The 15285-nt window shown below is 40.3% G+C and overlaps 2 non-coding genes and 1 pseudogene across 2 annotated transcripts; 1 reads left to right on the forward strand and 2 right to left on the reverse strand.

Annotated features, from left to right (window-relative positions):
- Positions 1–6608: 6608 nt before the first annotated feature.
- LOC120863753 lies at positions 6609–7587 on the forward strand (annotated as a pseudogene).
- Positions 7588–13709: 6122 nt separating this feature from the next.
- On the reverse strand, positions 13710–13781 carry TRNAE-CUC. The gene has a single exon. It is a non-coding gene; the product is annotated as a tRNA-Glu (tRNA).
- A 279-nt stretch (positions 13782–14060) lies between these two features.
- On the reverse strand, positions 14061–14166 carry TRNAL-CAA. The gene is made up of 2 exons: positions 14129–14166; positions 14061–14106 (listed from the first exon to the last, which is right to left on the reverse strand). It is a non-coding gene; the product is annotated as a tRNA-Leu (tRNA).
- Between the last annotated feature and the right edge of the window lie 1119 nt (positions 14167–15285).

The raw sequence follows: 15285 nt of genomic DNA on the forward strand, positions 1-15285 counted from the left end.
AGCAACCCCCAATGCACATGTTCTAATAGTACTCCATGTCATAGATGAGGAAAATTGAATCTCCAAGAGGTTAAATAACTTACCTGAGGTCACAAATGCTGGTCCAGAGGGTTGAAAACCTAAGTCAACTAATCCCAAATCTTGCTACTTCTGCACTGAGGGGCTCAGTCTTATTCTTTGGTTGTATTCCTAAAATAATGATTCCCAGTGTTGACCTTCAGCAATAAATATGCTGAATGTCTGAGTGACAGAAGCTCTCAGGATGCATGGCATCAAGGCTGCATAGTCTGTCCTCCATCCTTTTCCTATCCCCCTGAATCTCCTTTGTCCAGCAGCCCTGGGCGAGTGAGGAGGTAGATGAAGGAAAGTGAAAGTGAAGTCGCTCAGTTGTGTCTGACTCTTGGTGATATCAAGAGCCTGTAGCCTACCAGGCTTCTCCAGTCCATGGGATTTTCCAGGCAAGTATACTGGAGTGGGTTGCCATTTTCTTCTCCAGGGGATCTTCCCAACCCAGGGATCAAACCTGGGTCTCCTGCATTGCAGGCAGACGCTTTTACCATCTGAGCCAGCATAGATGGAGTCAATACTGATAAGAGCTTTCAGGCAGATAGATGCATGAGGTTTAAGGAGGCCCATCATTTGGCAGTGATGTGGCCTGAATTAGGTCTCTAAAGGACTTCTTGGGGGTATAAATAATCACCCATAGGGCCACAGGAAGGAGCCAGTTGACTGTGAGGTGAAAGGACAGTTCATCACCAAAGGCAAAAAAAACCACACAAAAAACCAGCCTTCAAAAACCAGCTGAGAAAGTGTCATTCTCTTCAGAGTCTGAGGCTGGGAAAAAAAACAACAAGGTGCCCAAGAACCCTCCTCTAGCTGGGATGGTCTAGGATCTTATCCTATTTGTAAGCTAGTAAATTAGCTTGCCACAGTTTCATGGATGCTGGCGGAAGACACGAGACTCATGGGTCAGAGACAAAGGATTTTATTCCTCACGCACAGCAAGTAGCGCAAGAACCCCAAGCCCTCAAGTCCCAACGAGGGCAATACAGAGGGACCCAGGTAGACACCACGCATGTATGTAGTGGGGCTGCCTTGCAGCTGAGGAACACCGAACTCAGAAAAGTTACCAATTGCAGTAAGCAAACCTGCTCTTTGTTTGGGGAAGGGGGGAGATGGTAGGAGGAGGGGTGGAGACATTATCTCATTCCTCAGCCCAACCCAAGCAAAGAGCAGTCAGGGCCTTGCATTTTAAGCATATCCAACAGGAATGTGCAGAGACACTCAGGCCTCCTTGGTGACTGCCTCTCCCAACATTGACTAACTCATACCTCCAAGCACTTCCTGACATACTGTGGTTTCTATTTCCTTCCTCATGTTCAGTCCAGCTCCCACAGGTGCTCGCACCCCCAGTCTCACTGAGTCCCTACTCTCATCTCACTGCACACATGAAGTTCACAGGGATTAAACAACCTCTCTGATAGTAGCTCTGAAATATGGTGAATTAGACTCAAATCCTGCCCTCAGTGAATTTGGAGATGAGTTTAAAGGGGCTTTCCTGTGGTTCAGATGGTAAAGAATCTGCCTGCAATGCAGGAGACCTGGGTTTAATCTCTAGATTGGAAAGATCCCCTGGAGGAAGGAATGCCAAGTTTAGGCATTATCTTATTCCAAAAGGCTGCTATAGCGAAAATACCATAAACTGGGTGACTTATAAACAGAAGAAATTTATTTCTTACAATTTGTGAGTCTAGAAAGTCCAAGATTAAGTTGCTAGCAGATTCAGGAGACTTGGGCCCACCTACTAAGGTCCCAATTTCTTACAGAGTGGTAGGGGCAAGGGAGCTCTCTGGAGTATCTCTGGTAAGGGAACCAATGACATTCGCAAGGGCTCAACCCTTATGATTGAATCACCTCCCAAAGTGTCACCTCTGAATACCACTATATTGGGATTAGGTTTCAACATAAGAATTTTTGGGGCAACAAAAATGTTCAGTCCATAGCAGGGACTACGTGTTTAAATAAGTGTGATAACTGACAGATGATGGTGTTCATAAGGCATAATGCCAGAAGTGGGCTTCTTCCTGACTGATGGCTGATGTCACCCATTAGGCAGAGAGCAAGTAATGTTTTTAAGTAATTATAGATTTGTAGGAAGTTGCAAAGACAGTACAGACAGGTCCTTGTGTACCTTTCATCCAATTTTCACCAATGGTTGCATTTAACATAATTGTAATATAATACCAGTATCAGAACATGACATTAATACAATGTGTGTTTGTAGTTTTATCGCATGTGCATATTCTTTTTTTATTTGCTTTTTAATTGGAAGATAATTTCTTTAAAATGTTATATTGGTTTCTGCCATACATCAACATGAATCAGCCATAGGTATACACATGTCCCATCCCCCTTGAACCTCCCTCCCCTCTCCACCCCCATCCCACCCTTTTAGGTTGTCACTGGGCACCAGGCTGAAATCCCTGCACTGAACAACAACTTCCCATTAGCTATCTATTTCACACATGGTAATGTATTTATTTCAATTCTACTCTCTCAATTTGTCCCACCCTCTCCTGCTCTCCCTGTGTCTACAAGTCTGTTCTGTACATTGGAGTCTCTGCTCCTGTCCTGCAAATAGTTTCATCAGTACCATTTTTCTAGAGCCCATACCTATGTGCTAATATATGCTATTTGATTTTCTTTTTCTGACTTCACTCTGTATAACAGATTCCATATCTATACACCTCTCTAGAACTGACTCAGATTTGTTCCTTTTTATGTCTGAGTTATATTCCCTTGTGTACATGCACCACAGTTCCTTTATCCATTCATCTCTCAGTGGACATCTTGGTGGCTTGTGTGTCCTAGCTATTGTAAATAGTGCTATGAACACTGGAGTACATGTGTATTTTTCAATTATGTTTTTCTCAGGTTATATGCCCAGTAGTGGGATGGCTGGGTCATCTGGTAGTTTTATTTCTAATTTTTAAAGAATATCCATACTCTTCTCCATAATGGCTATTAATTTATATCCCACTAACAGTACAAGAGGGTTCACTTCTCTCTACAGCCTCTCCAGCATTTATTCTTTGCAGGTTTTTTAAATTTTAATTTTTTAAATTATGAAAGTATGATAACACATTTACAAGAGACTTGGAAAATACAGAACAAAGCAACATATAGCTCCATTATATATTAACATTATTTTTAAGTAGATAAATTAAGGTTTTTAGTTGGAGTTTCAACATCAAACTCTCAAAAATTAATAGAATGAACAGACAGAAAAAAAGTAGAAGGATATAGTGGACCTGAAAAGCACTACTAACCAATTCAATATAATTAAGATTTATACAATTTTCACAAACAGCAGGGTATGAATTTTATTCAAGTTCCCATAGGCTATAACCAGGAGACACTGGAACATATCCAGGGACATAAAACAAGATGCAAAAATGTCATGGTCTAAAGGTATTAAAATCATACAGAACCTGTTCTATCACTGTAGAACTATGTTAGAATATAATATCAAAAGATATTTGAAAATAACCCACATATTTTTCAACTGTAATCTGACAGTTACCAAGAGAAATCTTTGACTTAGCCATCGAAAGCCTCAAGAAGATTAAAAAACTGAAATAACACAGAGGAGATTGAAGAGAAGAAAGCATTTAAGTGAAAAACTAATGTCTAAATGAAAAATTAATATCAAAACTAATTTCAAAACTCCATGTATTTGGAAGTTCAATGTCCACTTTTAAATGATGGGTGTATCTAAGAAAGCATAACAAGAAACATTAGAAAATATTTGTAAAAATAAAAATGAAAAGAGAATTTGTCAGAATTTGTTGTGTGCAGCTAAAGCTGCTCATTTCAACCAAATACAATGTGGAATCTTGAATATGATAAACAAATCGTGGACACTAGCAAAATATTTTGTGAAATTTGAACAAAACCTATACTGTGCGTGCTAAGTTGCCTCAGTCGTGTCTGACTGTTTTTGACCCTATGGGTTTCCATTCCCTTGTTCAGGGCATCTTCCTGACCCAAGGATCAAACTCACGTCTCTTATGTCTTCTGCATTAGGGAAGCAGGTTCTTAACCACTAGTACCACCTGGGAAACCAAAAACAGACTGGATAAAACTAAAAGATAATCATACAGTTCAGTTGCTTTTAAACATGGCTGCTCATTAGAATCACACCTGGAGGTTTGGAGAAAAAAAAAATACCAGGGCATTTGTTTTTTTCAAAAATATCCAAGATAATTCTAATCTGCATCTGGATTTTAAAAACTGATTACAAATTTTTCTATTAAATGGTAGTTTCAGCAATATAGAATTCTATTATTTTCTGTTGACCAGTCATGATACAATGGTATTAAAACAAAGATACATAATCACAACAGTAAGAGATGTTTATCAGCTATCACAATTAATAATAGTCAAAAAATAAAAGATAATTACAATTGCAAGCCATATGGAAATATGATTAACTTAACAGGGCTTTCCAGGTGGTGCTAGAGGTAAAGAACCCATCTGCCAATGCAGGTGACTTAAGAGATGCAGATTTGATCCTGGGTTGGGAAGATTACCCTGGAGAAGGAAATGGCAACCCACTCCAGAATTCTTGCCTCGGAAATCCCAAGGACAGAGGAGCCTGGCAGGCTACGGTCCATAGGATCACAAAGAGTTAGGTCACAGAGATTTAGGTCACAAAGAGTCACACACGACTGAAGTGACTTAGCATGCATAAAATAATTATTTACAACTTGGGGGGTTAAATAGGGGATTGGAATGCAAAAGTAGGAAGTCAAGAGATGCCTGGAGCAACAGGCAAGGTTGGCCTTAGGGTACAAAGTGAAGCAGGACAAAGGCTAAAAGACTTTTGTCAAGAGAACACACTGGTCAAAACAAACACCCTCTTCCAACAACACAAGAGACAACTCTACACATGGACATCACCAGATGACCAATACTGAAATCAGATTGATTGATTATATTCTTTGCAGCTGAAGATGGAGGAATTCTATAAAGTTAGTAAAAACAAGACCTGGAGCTGTGACTCGGATAATGAGCTCCTTACTGCAAAATTCAGACTTGTATTGAAGAAAGTAGGGAAAATCACTAGGCCATTCAGGCATGATCTAAATCAAATCCCTTATGATTATACAGTGGAAGTGACAAATAGATACAAGAGATTAGATCTGATAGAGTTGTCTGAAGAACTATGAGCAGAGGTTCATAACACTGTACAGGAGGTGGTGACCAAAACCATCTCAAAGAAAAAGAAATGCAAGAAAGCAAAATGGTTTTCTGAAGAGGATTTACAAATAACTGAGAAAAGAATAGTGAAAAGCAAAGGAGAAAGGGAAAGATACACACAACTAAATTCAGAGTTCCAGAGAATAGCAAGGAGAGATAAGAAAGCCTTCTTAAGTGAACAATGCAAAGAAATAAAGGAAAACAATAGAATGGGAAAGACTAGAGATCAATGGCACCCCACTCCAGTACTCTTGCCTGGAAAATCCTATGGATGGAGGAGCCTGGTAGGCTGCAGTCCATGGGGTCGCTAAGAGTCGGACACGACTGAAGTGACCTAGCAGCAGCAGAGATCTCTTCAAGAAAATTAGAAATATGAGGGAATATTTCATGCAAAAATGGGCACAATAAAGGACAGAAATGATAAGGACCTACCAGAAGCAGAAGAGATTAAGAGGAGATGGCGAGAATACACAAAGGTACCATCCAAAAAAGTCTTAATGACTCATAACCATGATGGTGTGGTCACTTACATATAGCCAGACATCCTAGAATGTGAAGTCAAGTGGGCCTTAGGAAGCATCACTATGAGCAAAACTAGTGGAGGTGATGGAATTCCAGCTGAGCTATTTCAAATCCTAAAAGATGATACTGTGAAAGTGCTGCACTCATACCAGCAAATTTGGGAAACTCGGCAGTGCCCACAGGACTGGAAAAAGTCAATTTTCATCCAATCTCAAAGAAGGGCAATGTCAAAGAATGTTCAAACTACCATACAATTGGGCTCATCTCACATGCTAGCAAAGTAATGCTCAAAATCCTTCAAGCTAGGCTTCAACAGTACATGAACCATGAGCTTCTAGATGTTCAATCTGGATTTAGAAAGGGCAGAGGAAACAGAGATCAAATTTCCAATATCCATTGGATCATAGAAAAAGCAAGAGTTCCAGAAAAACATCTACTTCTTCTTCATTGACTATGCTAAAGCTTTTGACTGTGTAGATCACAACAAACTGTGGAAAATACTTAAAGAGATGGAAGTACCAGACTACTTTACCTGCTTCCTGAGAAATATGTATGCAGGTCAAGGAGCAACAGTTAGAATTGGATATGGAACAATGGACTCATTCAAAATTGGGAAAGGAGTATGTCAAGGCTGTATATTGTCACCATGCTTATTTAACTTATATGCAGATCACATCATGGAAAATGCCAGGCAGGATGAATCACAAGTTGAAATCAAGATGGCTGGGACCTGGTGTGATTCCATCCTGCATGACTGCTTGTTCGAACAGTAGTCATTTAATTCCATCCAGCTTCTCTCCCACTTAAATGAGTGTCGCCAACCCATGGAGGATTCAATGGAGATGGACATGGGCACCCTGAGGCCCCAGACTATCTTTTCAGTTGTGAACTAAAGGCTGACAGAGATTATCACTTCAAGGTGGATAATGATGAAAATGAGCACCAGTTATCTTTAAGAATGGTCAGTTTAGGGGCTGGAGCAAAGGATGAATTATGCATTGTTGAAGCAGAGGCAATGAATTATGAAGGCAGTCCAATTAAAGTAACACTGGCAACTTTGAAAACGTCTATATAGCCAACAGTTTCCCTTGGGGGCTTTGAAATTATACCACCTGTGGTCTTACCGTTGAAGTGTGGTTCAGGGACTGTGCATATCAGTGGGCGGCTGGTGCTGACCAGGGCTGACCAGGATTTAGCAGCTGTGGAGGAAGATGCACAGTCAGAAGATGAAGAAAAGGAGGATGTGAAATGCCCAAGTATATCTGGAAAGTGTTCTGTGGTAGCAAGAGTCTCCAGAAAAAAGTAAAGCTTGCTGCTGACGAAGATGAAGAAGATGATGATGATGACAATTTTGATGAGGAAGTTGAAGAAAAAGCTCCAGTAAAGAAATCTCTTTGATTTACTCGAGCCAAAAATGCACAAAAGTTGAACCAGAATGGAAAAGACTCAAAACTGTCAGCACTGAGATCAAAAGGTCAAGAATCCTTCAAAAAAAAAAAAAAAAAAAAAAAACAGGGAAAAGCACCTAAAACACTGCAAGGACCTAGCTCTGCAGAAGACATTAGAGCAAAAATGCAAGCAAATATAGAAAGAGGTGGTTCCCTTTCCAAAGTGGAAGCCAAGTTTATCAATTATGTGAAGAACTGTTTCCAGATGACTGACCAGGAGGCCAGTCAAGATCTCTGGCAGTGGAAGAAGTCTCTTTAAGAAAATAGTTTAAACAGTTTGTTAAAAATTTTCCATCTTATTTCATTTCTGTAACAGTTGATATCTGGCTGTCCTTTTTATAATGCAGAATGAGAACAGTCCTTATCATGTCTGATAAATGTTGTCCAAGTTCTATTGCCAAGAATGTGTTGTCCAAAATGCCTGTTTAGTTTTTAAAGATGGAACTCCACCCTTTGCTTGGTTTTAAGTGTGTATGGAATGTTATGATAGGATTAGTAGTAGTGGTGGTCAGACAGATGAAATGGTACGGAGACAAAAATCTACATGTGAAATAAACTCAGTATTTTGATTAAAAAAAAAAGATTGCTGGGAGAATATCAACAACCTCAGAAATGCAGATGATACCACCCTAATGGCAGAAAGTGAAGAGGAACTAAAGAGCCTCTTGATGAGGTGAAAGAGAGTGAAAAAGCTGGCTTAAAACTCAGCATTCAAAAAACTAACATCATGGCTTCCGGTCCCATCACTTCATGATAATGGGGAAAAAATGCAAATAGTGACAGACTTTATTTTCTTAGGGTTCAAAATCACTGTGGATGGTGACTGCAGCCAAGAAATTAAAAGATGCTTGCTCCTTGGAAGAAAAGCTTTAACAAACCTAGACAGCATATGAAAAAGCATAGACATCACTTTACCGACAAAGGTCCATATAATCAAAGCTATGGTTTCTCTAGTAGTAATGTACGAATGTGAGAGTTGTACCATAACTCTGGTGCTGGAGAAGACTCTTCAGAGTCCCTTGGACTGCAAGAAGATCAAACCAGTCAATCCTAAAGGAAATCAACCCTGAATATTTGTTGGAAATATTGATACTGAAGTATTTTCTATTCCTCCAATATTTAGCTGACACGACTTAGTGATTAGACAACAGTTTTATGGGAGGTTTCCTGTGGACGCCAGGGCTGGGTAACCTCAGGTTAAATAACTAACAGAGAGGGAGAGTGCAGCTCCACCTATCAGTAGATAATTGGGTTAAAGTTTTACTGAGCAGGACTCTGCCCACCAGAACAAGTTCCAGTTTTTCCCAGCACCAGGACTGATGCTGAAGCTGAAGCTCCAATACTTTGGCCACCTGATGCAAAGAGCCAAGTCATTAGAAAAGACCCTGTTGCTGGGAAAGATTGAAGGCAGGAGAGAAAAGGGCAGGAGGAGAAGGGCATGACAGAGGATGAGATGGTTGGGTGGCATCACCGACTCAATGGACATGAGTTTGAGCAAACTCCGGGAGATGGTGCAGGACAGGGAAGCCTGGCCTGCTGCAGTCCATGCAGTCACAAAGAGTCAGACTCAACTGAGCGACTAAACAACAGTCCCTCTCATCAGCCTCACCCACCAAAGGGCAGACAGAAGAGGCAAGAAGAGCTACAGTCCCGCAGCCTCCAGAATGAAAACCACAACCACAGAAAGTTAATCGAAATGAAAGTGCAGAGGACTGTCTCCCAGATGAAAGAACAGCATAAAATCCCAGAAAAGTAACTAAATGAAGTGGAGATAGGCAATCTTTCAGAAAAAGAATTCAAAATAATGATAGGGCAGATGACCCAGGATCTTGGGGGAAAAAATGGAGAAGGTGCCATAAATGTTTATCAAAGACCTAGAAGAACTAAAGAATAAACAGAGATGAACAATACACTAGAAGGATTCAATAGCACAATAACTGAGGCAGGAGAACAGATAAGTAACCTAGAAGGTAGTATGGTGGAAATCACTGCTGCAAAACAAAATATAGAAAAAAGAATGAAAAAGAAATTATACTCTGGGACAACATTAAAGGCTCCAATATTCACATTACAAAGGTCTCAGAAGGAGAAGAAAGAAAGAAAATATTTGAAGAGAAAATAGCTGAGGATTTCCCTACCATGGGAAAAGAAATAGTCAGCGAAGTCCAGGAAGTGCCGAGTCCCAGGCAGGATAAACCCACACACACATTGAGACACCCAGTAATCAAACTGACAAAAATTAAAGACGAAGATAAAATGTTAAAAGCAACAAGGGAAACACAATAAATGACATACGAGGGAATTCCCATAAGATTATCTATTTGTAAATTTTTTGATGATAGCCATTCTGATCAGTGGGAGGCAGTACTTCATTGTAGTTTTGATTTGCATTCCTCTAATAATAAGCTATGTTGATCATTTTTGCATGTGTTTATTAGCCACTTGGATGTCTTCTTTGGACAAATATCTATTAAGGCCTTCTGCCCATTTTTTGTTTGGGTTGTTTGTTTTTCTCATGTTGAGCTGCATGAACTGCTTACATATTTTGGAGATTAATCCTTTGTCAGTTGCTCATTCGCAATTATTTCCTCCAATTTTGAGGGTTCTTTTCATCTTGTTTATGGTTTCCTTTGCTATCTGAAAGCTTTTGAGTTTAGTTACGTACCGTTTATTCTCATTACTCTAGAAGGTGGGTCATAGAGGATCTTGCTGTGACTTATGTTAAAATGTGTTCTGCCTATGTTTTCCTCTAAGAGTTGTATATATCCTTGTGTGCTCAGTCGCTTCAGTCGTGTCTAACTCTCTGTGACTTTATGGACTGCACCCCACCAGGCTCCTCTGTTTGTGAGATTCTCCAGGCAAGAATACTGGAGTGAGTTGCCATGCCCTTCTCCAGGGAATCTTCCCAACCCAGGGATCAAACCCACACCTCCTGCGTCCTCTGAACTGCAGGCAGCCACCTGGGAAGCCATTTAGGTCTTTAAATCAATTTTGAGTTTATCTTTGTGTGGTGTTAGGGAGTATTCTCATTTCATTCTTTTTCATGTAGCTGTCCAGTTTTCCTAGCACCACTTCTTGAAGAGGTTGTCTTTTCTCCATTTTATATTCTTGCCTCCTTTGCCAAAGATAAGGTGCTCATAGGTGTGTAGGTTTATCTGTGGGCTTTCTGTCTTGTTCCATTGGTTTATATTTCTGTTTCTTTGTTAGTACCATACTGTCTTGATGACTGTGGTTTTGTGAAAGTGAAAGTCGCTCAGTCCTGTCTGACTCTTTGCGACCCCATGGACTATAGTCCATGGAATTCTCCAGGCTAGAATACTGGAATGTGAACCCAGGTCTCCCACATTGCAGGTGGATTTTTTACCAGCTGAGCCACAAGAGAAACCCTTGTGGTAATTTTATAGTACAGTTTGAAATAAGGAAGGTTGATTCCTCCTACTTCATTCTTCTTTCTTAAGATTGCTTTGGCTATTCTGGGGTCTTTTATGTTACCATACGAATTGTGACCTTTTTTGTTCTAGTTCTGTGAAAAAATGGCACTGACAATTTGATGAGGATTGCCTTAAATCTGTAGATTGCTTTGAGTAATATTGTCATATTCACAATATTGGTTCTTCCGATCCAAGAGCATGATATATCTTCCATCTGTTAATGTCGTCTTTTATTTTTTTTTCGTCAGTGTGATAGTTTTCTGTATACACCTCTTTTGTCTCCTTCAGTTCAGTTCAGTTCAGTCGCTCAGTCATGTCCAACTCTTTGCAACCCCATGAACTGCAGCACGCCAGGCCTCCCTGTCCATCACCAACTCCTGGAGTCCACCCAAACCCATGTCCATTGAGTCACCTTAGGTAGGTTTATTCCTAGGTATTTTATTATTTCACATGTGCATGTTCTTCTAACTACAACCACAACAAGATACAGAACTATTTCATCAACATAAAGATTTCCCTCTTGCTATGCCTCTTTAGTCACTTCTGCTCCACTCCCTACCTCCCAACATCTCCAAGTCCTATCGATCAGTAATCTATTTTCTATCACTATAATTTTTCATTCACTATAATTTTTATGTGAATGAAATCATGAAGTATGTGACCTTTTGATATTGACGTTTTCACTCAGCGTAACTCCCTGAGGTATATCCAAGTTATATCCTGCATCAGTAGCTCATTTATTTTTAGTGCTGAGTAGCATTCTATGGCGGCAGCAGCATTCTATGGCTTGGTGGCACTACCATCTGTTTAACCATTCACCTGTTGAAGGGCATTTCAGTTGCTCCCTGTTTTATGGCTGTTATAAATGAGACTGCTTTGAACGTTTGTGTACAGGTTTTTGTGTAAATATCAGTTTTCATTGCTCTGGGATAAATGCCTAAGAATGTAATTGTTGGGTCATATAGTAACTGCATGTTTGGTTCTGTAAAAAAAAAAATTGCTAGACTCTTTCTTAAATGGCTGTACCATTTACATTCCTGCTAGCCATGAACATGTCATCTAGTTTCTCGTCATCCTCACTAGCATTTGTTGTTATCACTGCCTTTTATTTTAGCTATTCTGAAAAGCTTGTGGTGATATCTCGTTGTGATTTTAATTTGCACTTCAACAACACTGAATGTCTTGTCTTCAACAACAATGTCTTGTCATGCCATTGGCTCATTTTCTGATTGGATTGTTTTTTATCATTGAGTTTTGAGAGTTCTCTATACATCCTAGATATGAGCCCTTTGTCAGAGATGTGGATTGCAAATATTTTTTTTCTGTTTGTAGCTTGTCTTTACATCGTCTTAACAAGGCCTTTTGCAGAATAAGTTTTTAATTTTGATGAGGTCCAATTTAATATTTTCCTACATGTCATTTTTAAGAACTTTTCACTAAGCACTAGGTCTTAAAGGTTTTCTCCTATGTTTTCTTATAAAATTTTATAGTTTTAGGCCTTACATTTAAATCTATGACTCATTTTAAATTGATTTTTGTGTAACATGTGAGCAATTTTTCAAATAAATTGTATTATTCTTCTACTAATAAATTGTATATACTCATGGTAGAAAAATCAGCAAATGTCTGACATTAGGACAAAGAAAATTTAAATTTTTCATAATCCTACCACTTATAGAAAATCAGTTACATTTAGTATATGTCTTCCCAGCTTTTTAAATTCTTTACACACACACACACACACACACACACACACATATATAACATAAATATACATACTTAGGTTCCTTCCAATTCCTTTTAAAGATGAGGGAAAATTTCAAAATGAAACTTAAAGGTTAGATGAAATTTCATTCTCTTTCTTATTCGTCCTTTGATTGGCTAGCTTTACAGATGAGAAAACTAAAGCTTAGAGAGAATAGACAGCTTGCCTTCTGAAAAGTCCAGTCAGGACTTGCACTCAGCTCAACCTGACCACCAGTCATCATTTGCTATGCTATACTTCACACAAGGCTGAATTACCAAAAAAGAAAGAAAGAAAGGAAAAAAAAAAAAAAAAAGCCAACAGCTAAGAAAGAGAAAAGCAGAGGCAAAATTATTTGTTCAAGGTAGTTTGGTGAGCCAAGCTGTAATTAATATGGAGGTAGGCTATATCCTAACAGCCTGGCCTGAAGGTCTAGAAAAGACACCCAGGGAGAAATGAATACTTTCAAAAACAACAAATTAAGCATAGAGGGTCAAAATATTATACAAATACTAAGAAGATAGAACTTAAATGTGGCTGAAGAGTTTTTATTATTAAAATAGATTATTTTCCACAGGAGTCACAACAGAAAAATGAGCAGTGGAAATTTCTAGAATAAAAAAATATGAAAAACAGCTATAAAAGATATTTTGGGAACAGTTAGGGGAAATTCAAATGTGGACTGGCATCTGATGACAAGTTAATGTTGATTTTTCTCAGGTGTGCCATGGAGTAGTGTAATAATGTATGCAACTTTCAAACGGGTGGGAGACTGAGGAAGCTTTGATTGCGTCTAGAGAGAAAGAGAAAATATGGCAAAATATTAACCTATGTCGTATGTAGGTAGAAAGAACACCGCTGTTCGTTGTGTCATTATTTTACTTATTTCAGTTTACTTTCAAAATAAAAGGTACGTGTTGGGGTGGGAAGAATTTCCTGACTCCTTTTTATAGTGAAACTTGCCTGAGTCATCGTGAGCAGTGAGCCCCTTCTAGGGGACATCGGTCATTTTAATCATTTTGAGTATTCGGGGAGATTTTTTTTTTTAACCCTGGGCATTGGAAGACCTGGCACTTGTGGCAGCACCAGAGTTTTCTTTTGGGATCATTTAGTGCTGTCTGCCTTGTTCTTCCTTTCTTAATTCAGGTATCGTAGGTATAGGACAGTGATTCACAGACAGCTGGCACTCGTTAACCAGAATAATCCTCACCTCTGGTAATTACGTTCTCCTAAACAGAAAGGTAGCCAATATTGTATTTTTGGTGTCAAGTTGAAAGAAAAAAAAAAAAAAAAAAAGCCATTTTCCCTGACCGGGAATCGAACCCGGGCCGCGGCGGTGAGAGCGCCGAATCCTAACCACTAGACCACCAGGGAACACATAAGAGAGCCCTCTACAGTAAGCTAGACAAACTGTAAAAAATGTGACGTAAACTGGGTTGCTGAATGCGGTTGTTTGAACCTCCGGTATTTAAACAGCCTCCCTCTTCCACCTGTCCGGTCTCTCGGCCGCTGCAAAGCCGAAGAAAACAGATAATAGAGAACCGAAGCAACGTAAAGTCTGAATACGGCCGCCGTCTCAGAAACAAAACAAAACCACCAGCCGGAACGGGAAATGTTCTTGGATACGTTCGCGAAAGGTTGCAAAAACGCGTCTGTCAGAAGTGGGATTCGAACCCACGCCTCCATTCGGAGACCAGAATGCCCTCGGGGAAGGTAAACACCTTGAGTCTGGCGCCTTAGACCACTCGGCCATCCTGACACGCTGGTAGGGAAGCGTTCCTGAACGGCCTACTTTCTGCGACAGCCTGATGCGTTGCCCCACTTTACTGGGCAGGCTGTCGGCGGATCCACCAGGTCAAGGCGGAGGAGAACCTTGCGCTGGGCGCCTGCGGCTGCCTGCGGAGGAGCTCTTGGAGAATGCTGGGTTTGCAGTTCCTGCCGACTGCCTAGCCCCTCCGGTTGGCAGGAAAATCGAGTCAAGAAGCAAGGACAATCCCGCTAGAAAACCAAAGGGTTTAGTGACCATCCGACCCAGCAAAGGAAGGAAACTATAGTAGCAAAAGCAGAAAGAAAGTGCCAGGTTTCTGCCCACGGGGCGACCCGCCACTGCCAGATCCTGGGCTCCCGCCGCACGTGCCTGGCTCTAGCTGGGGAAAACTGGCTAGTTGAGTGAATACAAGGAAAGCATATGGAAATAGCTTGCCACAGAAAAAGCAACAGTGATTGCTGTTGTTTCAAAATTATTAGGGCTTTCTGCCTTATTGTCTTTGGCATACCCATCCTTTTAAGATCCACACCTCCTCCTCTACCAAGTCACCCAGTCCTGGCTAGAGATAATGGGGGGCTATCAGTGTTAAAGAAAAACATTGCTCATTCATGACACCCCTTAAAGCACTGTAAGGAAGACTTTATTAAATGGGTGGTGTGGGGGATGGGAATCAAGATATGTATGGTTACTACTGCACCAGGGTCTTGCAGTGGGAGAGGTGAAATTGGATTTAACTCTGAGGACAACAAGCGAGACTGGAAATTTATAGCCAGAGAGCGGTAGGGTGCATTCAGTGGATGAAAAATTACTAAGGGCGCGGGGCGGGGAGGATTCTGTCCGAAAGGATATCTAACTGGGTTCTTGCTGAAGGTAGACCAGGGTATTAGATATCGCCTGGTAGAGGACCAGGAACCCCATTATATACTGAGTGATAAAAATCAAGGATGGGGCATTCTGGTTAAACATACTTAGCAGGATTTTTGCTAAAACTGAACGTTATAGAGACAAGCATGAAATTCCAAAGTCAGGCCTAGTTGGAAAAGATTTTGGGGGTGGGGGCAGATTTAACAAGAGTGCAAAGATAGCAAGTGTGCTTTAGCATCAGCTGGA

This window comes from Oryx dammah, unplaced genomic scaffold, assembly GCF_014754425.2.
Source record: "Oryx dammah isolate SB20612 unplaced genomic scaffold, SCBI_Odam_1.1 HiC_scaffold_5, whole genome shotgun sequence".
In the NCBI taxonomy this organism is placed as follows: Eukaryota; Metazoa; Chordata; class Mammalia; order Artiodactyla; family Bovidae; genus Oryx; species Oryx dammah.